Consider the following 15,686-nt stretch of genomic DNA (forward strand, 5'->3'; position numbering starts at 1 on the left):
CTCTTTTATTTAATATTGGCATCTAATACCTTAAGCTAAAGCATAATTTTCGGTTCACATAAATTTTCTAATTTTATAAAAATAAAAATAAAATCATTAGTGGAGATGATAGTCTACAATCTAATTACAAATCTGGAAAATTTATAAAACCTAAATACAACTGATCTAATGCTAAAAACCACATTTTGGGTAAAATTGCTTTATAATATAATATAAAATAGAATCCATATGTTCAAACACATACACAATATCCAAAACATGCATATAATTAACAGCATCACTTCTTATCAATTTTAATCAAACAAACAAGAATAGTGATTCGGTAAACCGATTTACACTATAAATGTAATGGCTCAATTTTTAGTGGTGTTGGAAATGGTGGTTTCGAAACCCCATTTTTTGATGATTAATTCAGCAAATATTATTTAATAATATTTACTGGTCTATTATTGTGTTATATTGAATTTTGGTTTAGAAATTTTAGTGATTGGATAGTTAGTTATATTACAAGTGTTTCGACCCTAAAGTCAATAGTTTTGAAAAATAAGGTATCAGGAGCTCGTTTCCATAAACCGAGCCTGTAAATATTTTTATTAAATATTTAAGAAGTTTTTATATAGGTGAATTGAATTTTGGATAAGTAATTTTGCCGAATTAGTGACTAATTATGGTATAAGGACTAAATAGTAAAAACCACGAAAGTTAATCACCATTGAATTTTATTAGTTAAAAGGCTTAATTAGTAAAGGTGCAAGGACTTATATGATAATTAGACTGTAATGAATTGGCTTGGACGGTTAGTGCTTATAATTAAGTGATTTTAACTTAAATTTATAACTTAAATTATGTTATATGTTATAATTAAAATAAACAAAAGACATCACCTATTTTTCTTCCAAGCTGAATTCTTCCAAGCTCAGTCGGCCCTTCACATGGTAAGCTAAACCAAGTCTGTTTTTCATAAATTTTATGTTTTTGAGATCATTGTAACTCGATCTAGCTATCTTAGGTATTAAATCGTAAATCTATCAAAGTTTTGAAATGTTGCAATTGATGTTTTATGATGTTTTTGTTATTAAATGGCTTGGTTGTAAGCTTATAATTGATTAAGGACTAATATGTAAAGTAAAATTTGTTAGTTTTGAGTTTAGCGACTAAAACAAAAATATTTCAAATTTGACATGAAATTTCTATAAATACTGAAATTAGAGGTCGGGTTGTAAAATGGGGATTAAAATTGAAAAATATGATAGTTTTGGTTTTAGGGACCAAATTGAATAAAATGCAAAATTTTAAGGAAATTGTGTAAAATAAAATTAGGTTGTCATATGCCTTAAATAAGATGTTATAAGGTAATTGACACTGATATTTTGAAATGAATTACCATATAGATCAAGAATTGAATCAATCGGTAGATAATCGAGAAAAGGAAAATTACAAATTAGTCCCGACATTTTTATGGTTGCTATTTGTACCTTATAAGTTCATATAGTGTAGTTATATTTATAAATGTATTGAATGTGCTTAAATAATGAGTTTTGTTATAAAAATTGTATTTTAAAATGTATTCAAAATGGTACCAAAAGGGTGAGAAAGGACTGAATTATAAAGAGATGTTTTGATATGTGCATTGAGCCCAGATAAACATAGGATAGGATAAAATTGGCATCCAAATATGGTTAATTGTGTGCTTGTACGGGATTTGCACTATAGTGCCTACTGATTCGCACTACGATGCCTATTGATTTGCACTTCGATGCACACTAATTCGCACAACGGTGCCTATTGCTCAATACTTCGGTGCCTACTATTTAAGCAATTTGGTGCCTACTAGTGTGGTATAGTTACCCCTATATTCATATCTATTACTATAGTTCATCGGGCTAATGATATTAAAAAGGAAATGTATTGTCTGATTCCGTATAGTGATTGAAAATGAATGTGTTCATATGATTATATGTGTTCCTATGTTTTGATTAAGCAAATGATGTATTCGTTTGATAGTTCTGATGAAATGATACTGAATTGAATTGTAAAAATGAATTGATGGATTATATGGCTGTATATGAAATACTCACCTTACGATTGTGATATGTTTGACAGGAAATATAGTTAAACTTGTTATTTTGATATGTTTAATTATGAAAAGAGGTAAGTTTACTGTTTTAACACCTATGAGCTTACTAAGCTTATATAATGCTTACCTTGTTATGTTTTCCTGTCTTATAGTTATCTTTTGCGAAATGTGAAGATCGGATCAACTCGGAGCTCACACTATCCAGCCTTCGATTCGGTAGTCTTTTATTCATTCTAGACTCAGTTGAGTGGCATGTATATAGTAAATGTTATGCACATATGTGAATCCTTGTCACATGGAGTATTGAATCATGAATACGGTTTGGACTTTTGGAATGGCTAGATGGTTCATAGTTTTATGAGATAGTTGATAATGTTTCAAGTTATGAAGGAAGCATGTGTGTAACAAAGTTGATCTTAGAATGCTTGAAAATGCGATACTTGTATATATGTGTAACACCCCCTACTTATATTCGTCACCGGAATGGGGTACGAGGCATTACCGAAGTTTTTTGAATTCATTTTTTCATTATTACGAGTTAAATACTATTCTTTTATTGAAACATATTATGACGTCCCATAGATGGGCCTTTGAAGCCCAAAACATACACCGATATCAAACCAATTCAACCAATCCAATTCAACATATTTTCAAGATAGATTTACGCATATCCATAAGATAACCTCATCACATACCAAAACCAGGATTTGATAGTCATACTAATGGCTAACTTTACATTCATTTCACAGTAACATTTACTTTATCAACTTATACACGCCATTGATTTCCAAAATAAAGTTTCTTGATATACCAAAATGTTGAAGTTGATAGTGTGATGTGTCTCCGACTGAATCCGACCTCCGAGCTCTTAATAATATGAATCAGAGAAAAAGAGAACAGGGTAAGCACGTTGTGCTTAGTAAGCCCATGTAACAAGAATTATACTTACCTAATATTTTCAATACAATACAATAAAAATTCATACATCCATTCAATTTACCATTTACCTATCACACACAAACTCAACCAAAACATTAATCAAATAGCATCATATGAGTTCAATATAAAGATTAATGATTAATGAGCTCATCAATTCCATGTTTTCTATTACCCTTATTATTTCCCATATTTATCCCGTTGAATTTCTCAGAATTTCCATGGATTTTCAGAGGTACACTTTTAGCATACTATTCTGGGTCCGTCAATTCATATTCATGTGCGCACATTTCCATTTCAAAGAGCACACTTCCGTTAGCCTCATCCTTACAGTTGGATTACCAGTCTAGGCTAAATCCCCTGTAATATAAATTTATAGAGTATTGTCGGGATTACCAGTCCAGGCTAAATCCCCTGCAACGACAATTTACTCTAATGAGCTTGGATCTGAATTACCAGTCCAGGCTAAATTCAAACCCTAACTCAGATTACCCGTCCGGGCTAATTCCATTTTACACATATTCTTCGGGAGGGCTATATCAGGATAGGATCACCCATTTGGGCTAGGCCTTTTTATTATCAATTCCTTTTTAAAGATCCATCAAAATTTTCTTTCAATCAACCGGGATTTCTTCCCCTTTTTATCAAATATATCAATGTCTCATCAATTTTCATACAATGAACATTTAAATCATATTCACATCAATAACATACATTTCAAGCATTTAAGAATATAATTCAGGTTACACGAATTTACCTTGATACTTGTTCGTATACAAAAATCTACTAATCCCGAACTTTTTCCTTTCCTGGATCTAGCTTCGTATTTGAATTTTCTGGATCTAAATAAATAAATTTAATCATCAATTTAATACATTTTATGTTCATATGTAACATTATCTAGAATTCCACTATTATTTATAGTTTATTCAAAGCTGTCTACTTGAGTCGTAGTCACTAAATTATTTATATCTCAAGCTACAGAATTCCAAATTAAAAATCGCTTGGTGTTTCTGAAACTAAACTTTAATTCCAACTTTTTTCACAATTATGTCCTAAAAAATCAATTTCTATTGAAATTACTTAATAAAATCATCTCATAAACAAATTAAAGCTTCAATTTCATGCTATTTCATCATAAACTTACAGCACTCAACCATGGTGACTTTCAATTTCATCCATGAAATAAAAAACTAATGAATTTAATAGTAGAACCTAGTTGTAAAAGTCTTAAAAACACAAAAATTACAAGAAAAAGGCAAGGATTAACTCACTTGGTGCAAAAATTATGAAACACCAGCTTAAAGAACCCCTCCTATGGCGTTTTGGCTGATAAGAATGAAGAGAAATCACAAGAAATCTAGATATTTCTACATTAGTCCTAATTTTATTTAGTTAATTATGCAATATTCCAATTTTGCCCTTAAATCATCCATTTTCTTGCTGATTTCATGCCCTTGCCGTCCAGCCCAAATAAATTTTGGGTCTAATTGCCTTTTAAATCCTTTCTCATTAGACACTTAAGCTATTTAATCATCCAGCCACTTTTACCTATTTTCCAATTTAGTCATTTTCATTTAATTGACTACCCAAACATTAAAATTTTCTAACGAAATTTTAATTCCACATTACTAACGTTTCATAAATATTTATAAAAATATTTTGACTCGGTTTTACGAGATCGAGGTCTTGATACCTTGTTTTTACCCAATTTCTTTAATAATTTCTTTTTCTAGCTAACCACTAAATCGGTAAATTTTTTTATCGATATTTTCATACGATTTTCCTATCATATCAATATTCATGCAAAAATATTGAAATAAATTCCTCTTTAAATCAGATTTGTGGTTACGAAACCACTGTTCCGATAACCTTGAATTTAGGCCATTACAACTCTCCCCCTTTAAGCATTTTCGTCATCGAAAATCTTACCAGTATAACGGCTCAGATAATGTTTCCTCATTGTCTCCTCGGGTTCCCATGTCGCTTCCTCAATCCCGTGCTTTTTCCATAATACTTTCACCAAATTTATCTTTTTATTTCTGAGCTCATTTGTCTCCCATGCCAAAATCATAACTGGTTTTTCACTGTACCATATATCCTGCTGAATCTCCACTTGTGTCAGAGAAATAATATGTAAAGGATCCGATCGGTACCGTCGTAGCATAGACACATGAAAAACATTATGGATTCTATCAAGTTACAGCAGTAATGCTAATCGATAAGCAACCAGTCCAATTCTTTCTATGATTTCATATGGCCCGATAAATCTTAGACTCAATTTACCCTTTCAACCGAACCGAAAAACTTTATTCCAAGGAGACACTTTCAGGAATACCTTATCACCAACCTGAAGTTCAATCTCTTTTCGTTTAAGATTGGCATATGATTTTTTGATGATCGAAAATTGCTTTTAGATTATCCCGAATAACCTTTACTTTTTCTTCTATTTCTCGGATCAAATCAACCCCATGTATCTTCTTTTCATTGAGCTCTGTCCAATATAATGGTGTTCTACATTTCCTACCATACAAAGCTTTATATGGAACCATTTTAATACTGGACTGATAATTGTTATCGTAAGCAAATTCAATCAAAGGTAGATACCTCTGATAACTGTTATTGTAAGCAAATTCAATCAAAGGTAGATACATCTCCCAATTACTTTCAAACTCTAATATACAAAATCGGAACATATCTTCCAATACATGAATTACACGCTCATATTGGCCATCTATCTAAGGATGAAATGCAGTGCTGAAATAAAATTGAGTACCCAGGGCTTCTTGCAATTTGTCCCAGAAATGAGACATAAATCGGGTATCTCTATCTGATATAATAGAGACAAGCACTCCATGTAGCCTGACAATCTCAGATATGTACAATTCAGCCAGTTTATCTAAAGAATAATCCATACGTACCAGAATAAAGTGCATTGACAATCGGTCAACAATCACCCAAATAACATCTTTCTTCCTCAGAGACAACGGTAACCCCAATACAAAATCTATAGTATTCTTTCTCATTTCCATTCCGGTATAGTGATTGGCTGAAGTAACCCCAAAGGTACCTGATATTCAGCTTTAAACTGCTGACATACCAAACACCTTAATACAAACTCAAAGATATCACGTTTCATATCTGACCACTAGTACATCTTTTTCAAATCATTATACATTTTATTACTCCCCGGATGTACAAACATAGTACCACTGTGAGCCTCGTGTAGAATCTTCTGTATGAGCTCTGAATTCTGAGGTACACATACCCTACCTTTGAATTACAAACAACCATCAATCCCAATCTAAAATTCAGAATCAGTACCTGACTCACATTGTGCCCGTTTAGCCTGTAACTTTTCATCATTTTTCTGAGCCTCACAGATCTGCTGTAGAAACACTAGTGTAGCTTCCAATTCAGCTATAACTGAACCATCATTAGACAATGATAAATAGGTATTCATATCTCGTAAAGTAAATAAAGATTTTAGGCTCAAAGCATCAGCTACAACATTAGCCTTACCCAGATGATAATCAATAATCAAATCATAATCCTTTACCAGTTCAAGCCACCTGTGCTGTCTCAAATTCAAATCTTTCTGCGTCATCAAATATTTCAGGCTTTTATGATCTGTATAAATATGACATTTCTCACCGTACAAGTAACGCCGCCATATTTTCAGCGCAAATACAATAGCAGCTAGTTCAAGATCATGCATTGGATAATTTCTTTTATTTGGTTTAAGTTGTCTTGAAGCATAGGATATTACTTTACCTTCTTGCATCAAGACACAACCTAAACCATTTAATGAGGCATCACTATAAATAACAAATTCCTTACCCGATTCAGGTTGTACTAGTACAGGTGCTTTTGTTAGTAGATCTTTCAATCGGCCGAAACTCTGCTGACATTAATCAGTCTACTCGAACTTTACATCTTTCTATAATAATCGAGTCATAGAATAAGCTATCATAGAGGACCCCTGTACAAATCTCCGATAATAACCAACTAAACCCAAGAAACTTCTAACTTCAGATGCATTCTTCGGTGGACTCCAATTAACAATAGCTGAGATTTTACTCGGATCTACCTTGATGCCTTCGGTGGATACAATATGTCTGAGAAAACCCACTTCTCGAAGCCAAAATTCACATTTACTGAATTTGGCATATAGTTGCTTCTCTCGCAAAATTTGCAACACAATTCTCAAATGTTCTGCATGTTCTTTTTCATCCAAAGAATAAACCAGAATATCATCAATGAATACTACCACAAATCTGTCTAAGTACGGTCTGAATATCTGGTTCATCAAATCCATGAATACTACAGGTGTAACAGCCCGATTTAGACTCTAGTCGGACAGTGGTTTCGGGACCACAAATTCGAGTCAAAAAATATTTTAATATTATTTTTGGTGTCTACAGCATGTTAATTCATATGGGTGAAAATTTTATCGTTTGTGTGATCGATTTTATAAAAGGATTTAATCGCGTAAAATGTAAAAGTGGCTAGTTATTTGTTAAGGTGCTACATTGTCATAGCTTTTATAATGTGGGGTGCTTATAATGTAATTTAACCATTAGAAATATGCATGGACAAATTTGGACAACCATTATATAGTTTATAATTAAATACTTAAGGTTAAAATAGCAAAAAGTAAATTAATATGTAATAAAATAAAACATGATAATGGATGATTCATTCATCCTTGTTGCTGAAACTTTAAAAGAAAAAGAAAGAAAAGAAGCAAGCTAGGTTCGGCCATTGCTATCTTTGATTAATGTATGTTAGTTCATAGATTTTTGATAATTTTTACGTTTTTGAAATTGTTGTTTCGTGTTTTAGCAAACTCATGTTTTAATTTTTAGAATTGATGATGAATATGAGAATTGCCATTGTTGATAGCTTGATGATTTTTGTGTTTGATGATGAAAAATAAATATATGTTGTTAGATTGTTATGTTTAATTAAGTGGTTTTTAGTAAAAATGTGTATTAAGGATTAAATTGTGAATTTTGTAAATTGAGGGGTCAAAATATGAAATAAATGATAGAATTGGGTTGCTAGGGACCTAAGGTAGATGCGACCTAACTAGAGTATGTTGAAATTTTGAATATTTTGAGTTGTTTTGAAATAGGGACTAAATCGAGAAAATGTAAAATGTTAGGGGCTAAAATGCAATTTTTCCATTTATGTGTTTTTGAATAAATTTGAATAAATATATGATTAAACATGTCAAATTTTTATTGAATTAGATCAAGAAAAGAAGAAATCGAATTTGGAATGGGGGAAATCAAAAGTTATCGAATAGTCATCCCATTTCGTTTGTCTTCGTCCGAGCTAAGTTCATAAGTGAATAAATAATGTTAAATTAAATGTATTTATTTTATAAATAGCCAAATTGAGCTATATGTATGTATACTACAATGCTGAATTGAATTTAGCATAGGATGATTAATTATAAGCTTAATTCGATTGATTTACGACATCCGAGAGCCGTACGAACCACAAGAATTCTAATATATGATATCGTGTAAGACCACGTTTGGGACATTGGCATTGATTTGAGATTTCGTGTAAGACCCTGTCTGGGACATTGGCATCGAAATTGGATTACATGTAAGACATCGTCTGGGACGTAGGCATTGTACTAGCTTTTTGAGCTATCTAAGTATCCTTATTGATTCTGAATGGTTTAGCGGGCAATGTTGAGATAAGATCGAATGTGAAATCGGGATAAATTGTTCAGGTACGTGTGAAATTATGTGTTCATGGAAATAAGGTAAGCATAATGTATATTCGGCCAATTTGAATTTATAATGCAACTGTTCAATTGCTGATTTGTTTGCTTATGACTTACTAAGCTATCCAAGCTTACTGTGTGTTTTGTACGTTCGTTGTTTTATAGATTTTGGAAGCTAGTTATGAGCTTGGGGACCATCAAGGATCATTTTCACACTATCGACTATCTTTCGGTATTATTGAAGTTTGAATCTTTGAACATGTGGCATGTATAGGCTAGTTTTAATGTGTTTGTATTTTTGAATTTGTGTATACATAGCCATGCGAAAATGACTTAAGTTGATGTTAATGCTTGTGTATGCTTTGAACTTATTTGAGATTGTGTTTTATTGTTTATTTCATGTGATATATGGACCTATAAATCGGTTTAGTTAATGTCATTGCATTTGATGAATGTGTTTTCAGTTGTGGATTAGTTGGATGAGTTAAGTTATAAATATACTGTTACTTGTGTAATTGAATTTGTTGGTGTGGATTTAGAGATAAGAATGATCATGACTTATAGTTGATTTGTTGGTTATCTAGTCAAGTATAATGTGTTTAGTTATTATGAATATTTGGTTATGAAATTGATATAAATTTCTTTTTATATAATTATCTTACTAGCCAAATAGATGAAAATCAAATTGTCTTTGTAAATGACATTTTGGTTTGATGCATAGTATATGAAATTAAACATGTTTGATTTGACATTGATATGGAGAAAATGACTAATGTTAGTCAAGTGAGTGGTGCATGAATTAGCTATAGAGACAATTGAAATTCGGTCATATGGTAATGGATGATTATGGTTATATTATTTTGTCTATTAAGCCGTGTGGGGTAGTTTGATTTAGATTGATATACTAATGCGTATAACAGGTGAATTGGTATAATTATTAATTAGTAAATGGAATAAGATAATATTAATGTGGTAATTGTGCATTGAAATGGCTTTTGTTTTTAAGGTAAGGTGCGCATAATAGGTTAACATTAAAGGGATGTTAGGCTATGATGTGATGTTACAATGTCGCATATGTGAAGGCATATTAAGTGGTGTAATATGATTTAATTAGTTTTAATATGCACATGTGCAGAAATTGTAATCATATAGGCTTGTATGTATTTGTAAAATTTTGCTCATTTTACCGTGTGGTATAGTTCAACTTAAACTAATATGTACATGTACAAAGCTTATAAATAAATTATATTGGTGTTAGTTAATGTTATGAAGTGATATGGTTAGTTGTGGTTTAAACATGCATAAGCGGGTAAGTTTTATATAATGGATGTATTGTTGTAAGTTGAGTATATGAAAGTGACATATGATTGATGTTTATTTAAGTGTCCAAATGCTTTACTATATAGTCATAAGTTTTGGCTAATGGAATTTTAATGTATATGTAATTTGTTATGATATTTTATAATAAGTAAAATATGTTTAGTTAGTTTGATTAAACATTTGAGGTGGATTCGTTTTATGATTTATATTTTTCGAATCTAGTATAAATTATTCGTGGACATTTGAGTTTAGTAATGTTACAAATGTATAGTTATTCATTGGTGCATGAAAGGTGATAAATGTTTGTGTTGAATTGTGTCTTATTTAGTAATGCCTCGTAACCCTAATCTGGCGACGGTTACGGGTTACGGGTGTTAGAGCAGGTGCATTAGTTAGCCCAAACGGCATAACCAGAAACTCATAATATGCCCGTACCTGGTTCTGAAGGCTGTCTTTGGCACATCTGACTCCTTTACCCGTAGCTGATAATAACTCGATCGGAGATCAATCTTTGAAAACACTGTAGCACATTTCAGTTGATCAAATAAATCATCAATCCGGGGAAATGGGTACTTATTCTTTATGGTTACTTTATTAAGTTGCCGGTAGTCGATACACAGTCTTAAAGACTCGTCTTTCTTTTTCACAAACAAAACTGGAGCACCCTAAGGTGATTGACTCGGTCGAACACAACCCTTATCAACAAGTTCTTGTAACTGTGTCTTTAACTCCTTTAATTTCGTAGGAGCCATCCGGTACGGAGCTATGGAAATCGGAGTAGTTCCCAGAATCAAATCTATAGAAAATTCCACTTCTCTTTTTGGTGGCAACCCTGGTAATTCCTCTGGAAACACACTGAAAAATTCACATACCACCGGCACTGCTTGTATCTTTGACTCAGATACCTTGGTGTCGAGTACATAAGCCAAGTAAGTATCATACCCTTTTGACATACCTCTATGCTGCCATTACTAAAATCACATCAGATAACCCCTTTGTCTAGTCAGATTTAACCCTGAACAACTCGTAATTTTGACATTTTAGCACAATATATTTTTGTCTACAATTTACTACTGCATCTTGCTAGGTTAGCCAATCCATGCCCAATATCACATCAAATTCATCAAATGGCAGTAACATCATATCAGCCAGAAAGCAATAACCTCTTACCATCAGTGGACAATTTTTACAAATTTTATCCACCAAAATAGATTGACCCAGGGGGTTCGAGACTTTAACCACAAATTCAATATGCAAGCTTTATACATATTTATGAATGCGTAGAACCAGGATCAATTAATGCAGTAATATCATTGTCAAGTAAATAAAATGTACCAGTAATAACACCGGGTGCTGAGGCATCTTCTCTGGCACGAATGACATATGTCCTAGCAGCAGCTCGTGCCTCAGGCCTGCCTGCAGTATCTTTCGTAGCTCCTCGGCTACCGCTGACATTACTCGATGGTCGAGGTGATTTACCCCTCGAAACTGGATTACTCAGCTTCGATGTCTGTTCAGCTTTTTTTTCACCCATTTCTGGACAATCTCTGAGGAAATGATCAAATGAACCATATCGGTAACAAGCCCCACTTTTCAGCCGGCATTCTCCAAAATAAGCTTTATCACAGTACTGGAATCTCGGCTTAGGACTACCGACACTACCCATACTAGTCACATACGGAATGAAAGATCTCGGGTTAGTGCGTTGAGAGCCCCGTTCTTTTCCAAAATAGCCCGTCATAGAAGTAGATCGATCAGAGTACTTCTTTAATTTCTTTATAACAGAAGATGACTGAAATTTTCCCATCGGTCTTTTGCTGAAAACCCGAGCTTCCCTTTTAGCTTGTTTTTTTCTCTTTACTCAATTCCTCTGTCTTATAAGCTCGTTCAGTCAGTGTAGTAAACTCTCGGATTTCAAGTATTCCAATCAATAACTTGATATCTTCATTCAGTCCCTCTTCAAACCGTTTGCACATCTCAGCTTCTGATTGTACCTATTCCCAAGCATATTTACACAATTGAACAAATTCTCTTTCATACTCAGATACCGATCTATTGCCATGTTTCAGCTCAAGAAATTCTTTTCTTTTCTGATCAAGAAACCTTTGGCTGATATATTTCTTTTTAAATTCGTTCTGAAAGAACTCCCAGGTAATCTCTTCTTTCAAAACTACCGAAGCTTTAGTGTTCCACTAATGATAACCTGTGTCTTTTAGTAATGAGACGACACATTTTAGACATTTTTCTGGTGTGCATGATAATTCCTCCAAAACCCGAGTAGTATTTTCTAACCAAAACTCAGCCTGTTTGAGATCATCATTAACTGCAGCTCTAAATTCTTCTGCCCCATATTTTTTGATTTTATCAACCGGAGCTTTCCCTTTTCTGATAGATTCGGTACCTGTACCTTGTGGAATCTCGAAAACCAGTGGAGGAGAAGAGCTTGAGCTTGCTGCATTACAGGGTTAGTTCTCGCATATTGATTAAAATATTCATTCATCATTTGAAAGAAAGCCATTTTAGCCTCTTCACTTTGGTCCCTTGTCTCGAACCTTCTACTACTAGTAGTTTCAACTTCTTTTTGTTCCCTTTTCAGGGTCGGAGCATGACTCCCGGCTTTCTCGGATTGAGCTCAGTCGGCAGGTATTTACTATAAAAACACATTTAAATGGTCAGAAGATATCACACTATCAATAATAATTTAAATGATGTGTATAGCTAATCTCGTATTTGCTACGTCAGCCTGAGAACCGGTTAAACCGTAGCTCTGATACCAACAAATGTAACACCCCCTACCTATATTCGTCGCCAGAATAGGGTACGAGGCATTACCAGAGTTTTTCGAATTAATTTTTCCGTTATTACGAGTTAAATACTATTTTTTTATTGAAACATATTATGACGTCCCATAGATAGGCCTCCAAAGCCCAAAGCATACACTGATATCGAACCAAACCAACCAATCCAATTCAATATATTTTCAAGATAGATTTACGCATATCCATAAGATAACCTTATCACATACCAAAACCAGGATTTGATAGTCATACAAATGGCTAACTTTACATTCATTTCATAGTAACATTTACTTTATCAACTTATACACACCATTGATTTCCAAAATAAAGTTTCTTGATATACCAAAATGTTGAAGTTGATAGTGTGATGTGTCTCAGACCGAATCCGGCCTCCAAGCTCTTAAAACAACGAATCAGGGAAAAAGGAAACAAGGTAAGCACGTTGTGCTTAGTAAGCTCATCATGTAATAAGAATTATACTTACCTAATATTTTCAATACAATACAATAAATATTCATACATCCATTCAATTTACCATTTACCTATCACACATAAACTCAACTAAAAAATTAATCAAATAGCATCATATGAGTTCAATATAAAGATTAATGATTTATAAGCTCATTAATTCCATATTTTCTATTACCCTTATTATTTCTCATATTTATCTCGTTGAATTTCTCGGAATTTTGATGGATTTTCAGAGGTACACTTTTAACATACTATTCCGGGTCCGTCAATTCATATTCATGTGTGCACATTTCCATTTCAAAGAGCACACTCCCGCGAACCTCATCTTTACAGCGGGATTACCAGTCCAGGCTAAATCCCCTGTAATGTAAACTTATAGAGTATTGTCGGGATTACTAGTCCAAGCTAAATCCCTTACAACGATAATTTACTCTAATGAGCTTGGATCTGTATTACCAGTCCAGGCTAAATTCAGACCCTAATTCGGATTACTCGTCCGGGCTAAATCCATTTTACACATATTCTTCGGGAGGGCTAAATCAGGATAGGATCACCCGTCCGGGCTAGATCTTTTTATCAAATATATTAATGTCTCATCAATTTTCATACGATAAACATTTAAATCATATTCACATCAATAACATACATTTCAAGCATTTAAGAATATAATTCAGGTTACATGAATTTACCTTGATACTTGTTCGTATGCAAAAATCTACTAATCTCGAACTTTTTTCTTTCTTTGATCTAGCTTTGTATTTAATTTTCGGATCTAAATAAATTAATTTAATCATCGGTTTAATACATTTCATGTTCATATGTAACATTCTCTATAATTCCACTATTATTTATAGTTCATTCAAAGTTGTCTACTTGAGTCGTAGTCACTAAATTATTTATATCTCAAGCTACAGTATTCCAAATTAAAAATCGCTTGGTGTTTCGAAACTAAACTTTAATTCCAACTTTTTCACAATTAGGTCCTAAAAATCAATTTCTATTGAAATTACCTAATAAATCATCTCATAAACAAATTAAATCTTCAATTTCATGTTATTTCATCATAAACTTACAGCACTCAACCATGGTGACTTTCAATTTCATCCATGAAATAAAAAACTAATGAATTTAATAGTAGAACCTAGTTGTAAAAGTCTTAAAAACACAAAAATTACAAGAAAAAGGCAAGGATTAACTCGGTGCAAAAATTATGAAATACCAGCTTAAAGAACCCCTCCTATGGCGTTTTGGCTGATGAAAATGAAGAGAAATCACAAGAAATCTAGATATTTCTACATTAGTCCTAATTTTATTTAGTTAATTATGCAATATTCCAATTTTGCCATTAAATCATCCATTTTCTTGTTGATTTCATGCCCTTGTCGTCCAGGCCAAATAAATTTTGGGTCTAATTGCCTTTTAAATCCTTTCTCATTAGACACTTAAGCTATTTAATCATCCCATCCACTTTTACACATTTTCCAATTTAGTCCTTTTCATTTAATTAACTACCCAAACATTAAATTTTCTAACGAAATTTTAATACCACATTACTAACATTTCATAAATATTTATAAAAATATTTTTGACTCGGTTTTACGAGATCGAGGTCTCGATACCTTATTTTTACCCAATTCTTCAATAATTTCTTTTTCTAACTAACCATTAAATCGGTAAAATTTTCTATCGATATTTTCATATGATTTTCCTATCATATCAATATTCATGCAAAAATATTAAAATAAATTTCTCTTTAAATTGGATTTGTGGTTACGAAACCACTGTCCGATAACCTTGAATTTAGGCCATTACAATATGCCTTATTATGTTTGGAGGTCACCTTGAATGGTTCTAGTTTTGGACCTTATATGGTGCTTAAGTTTTATGGTAAATGTGTTGTGTATTAAGATGTACACTTTAGCATGTTGTTAGGCAATGGATGAAGCATAAATGACATATTTGATTATTATTTGGTTAATATTGGAATGTGAAAGATTAATGGTAAGTTATACTTAAGTAATAGATTGATAAGCTTAGCAAAATGTCCATTTCATATAGGATAGCTTGATTGATCTTGTGGTTGGTTAAATGGATATGTTGGTATGCATTTAAGTTGGTTTTGTGCAGGTTTGAATGGCCAAATAGGCATCATTTGAGCATATGGTTTGGCTTGGCACGTAACATGTACCAAATGGTCTTATTTTACCAAAAGCAGAGTCCTCGTCGTGTAACGACTCGATAGTAAGGGGTGTCAAAAAGTGAAGCTAGAAACTCTATTCCCGTAAATCAAACCCATAAATATTTACGAAGTTAGTTTAGTAGCAAATTAAATTTTGGATAG

Source organism: Gossypium raimondii, chromosome 1 (assembly GCF_025698545.1).
Source record: "Gossypium raimondii isolate GPD5lz chromosome 1, ASM2569854v1, whole genome shotgun sequence".
NCBI classification, from domain to species: domain Eukaryota; kingdom Viridiplantae; phylum Streptophyta; class Magnoliopsida; order Malvales; family Malvaceae; genus Gossypium; species Gossypium raimondii.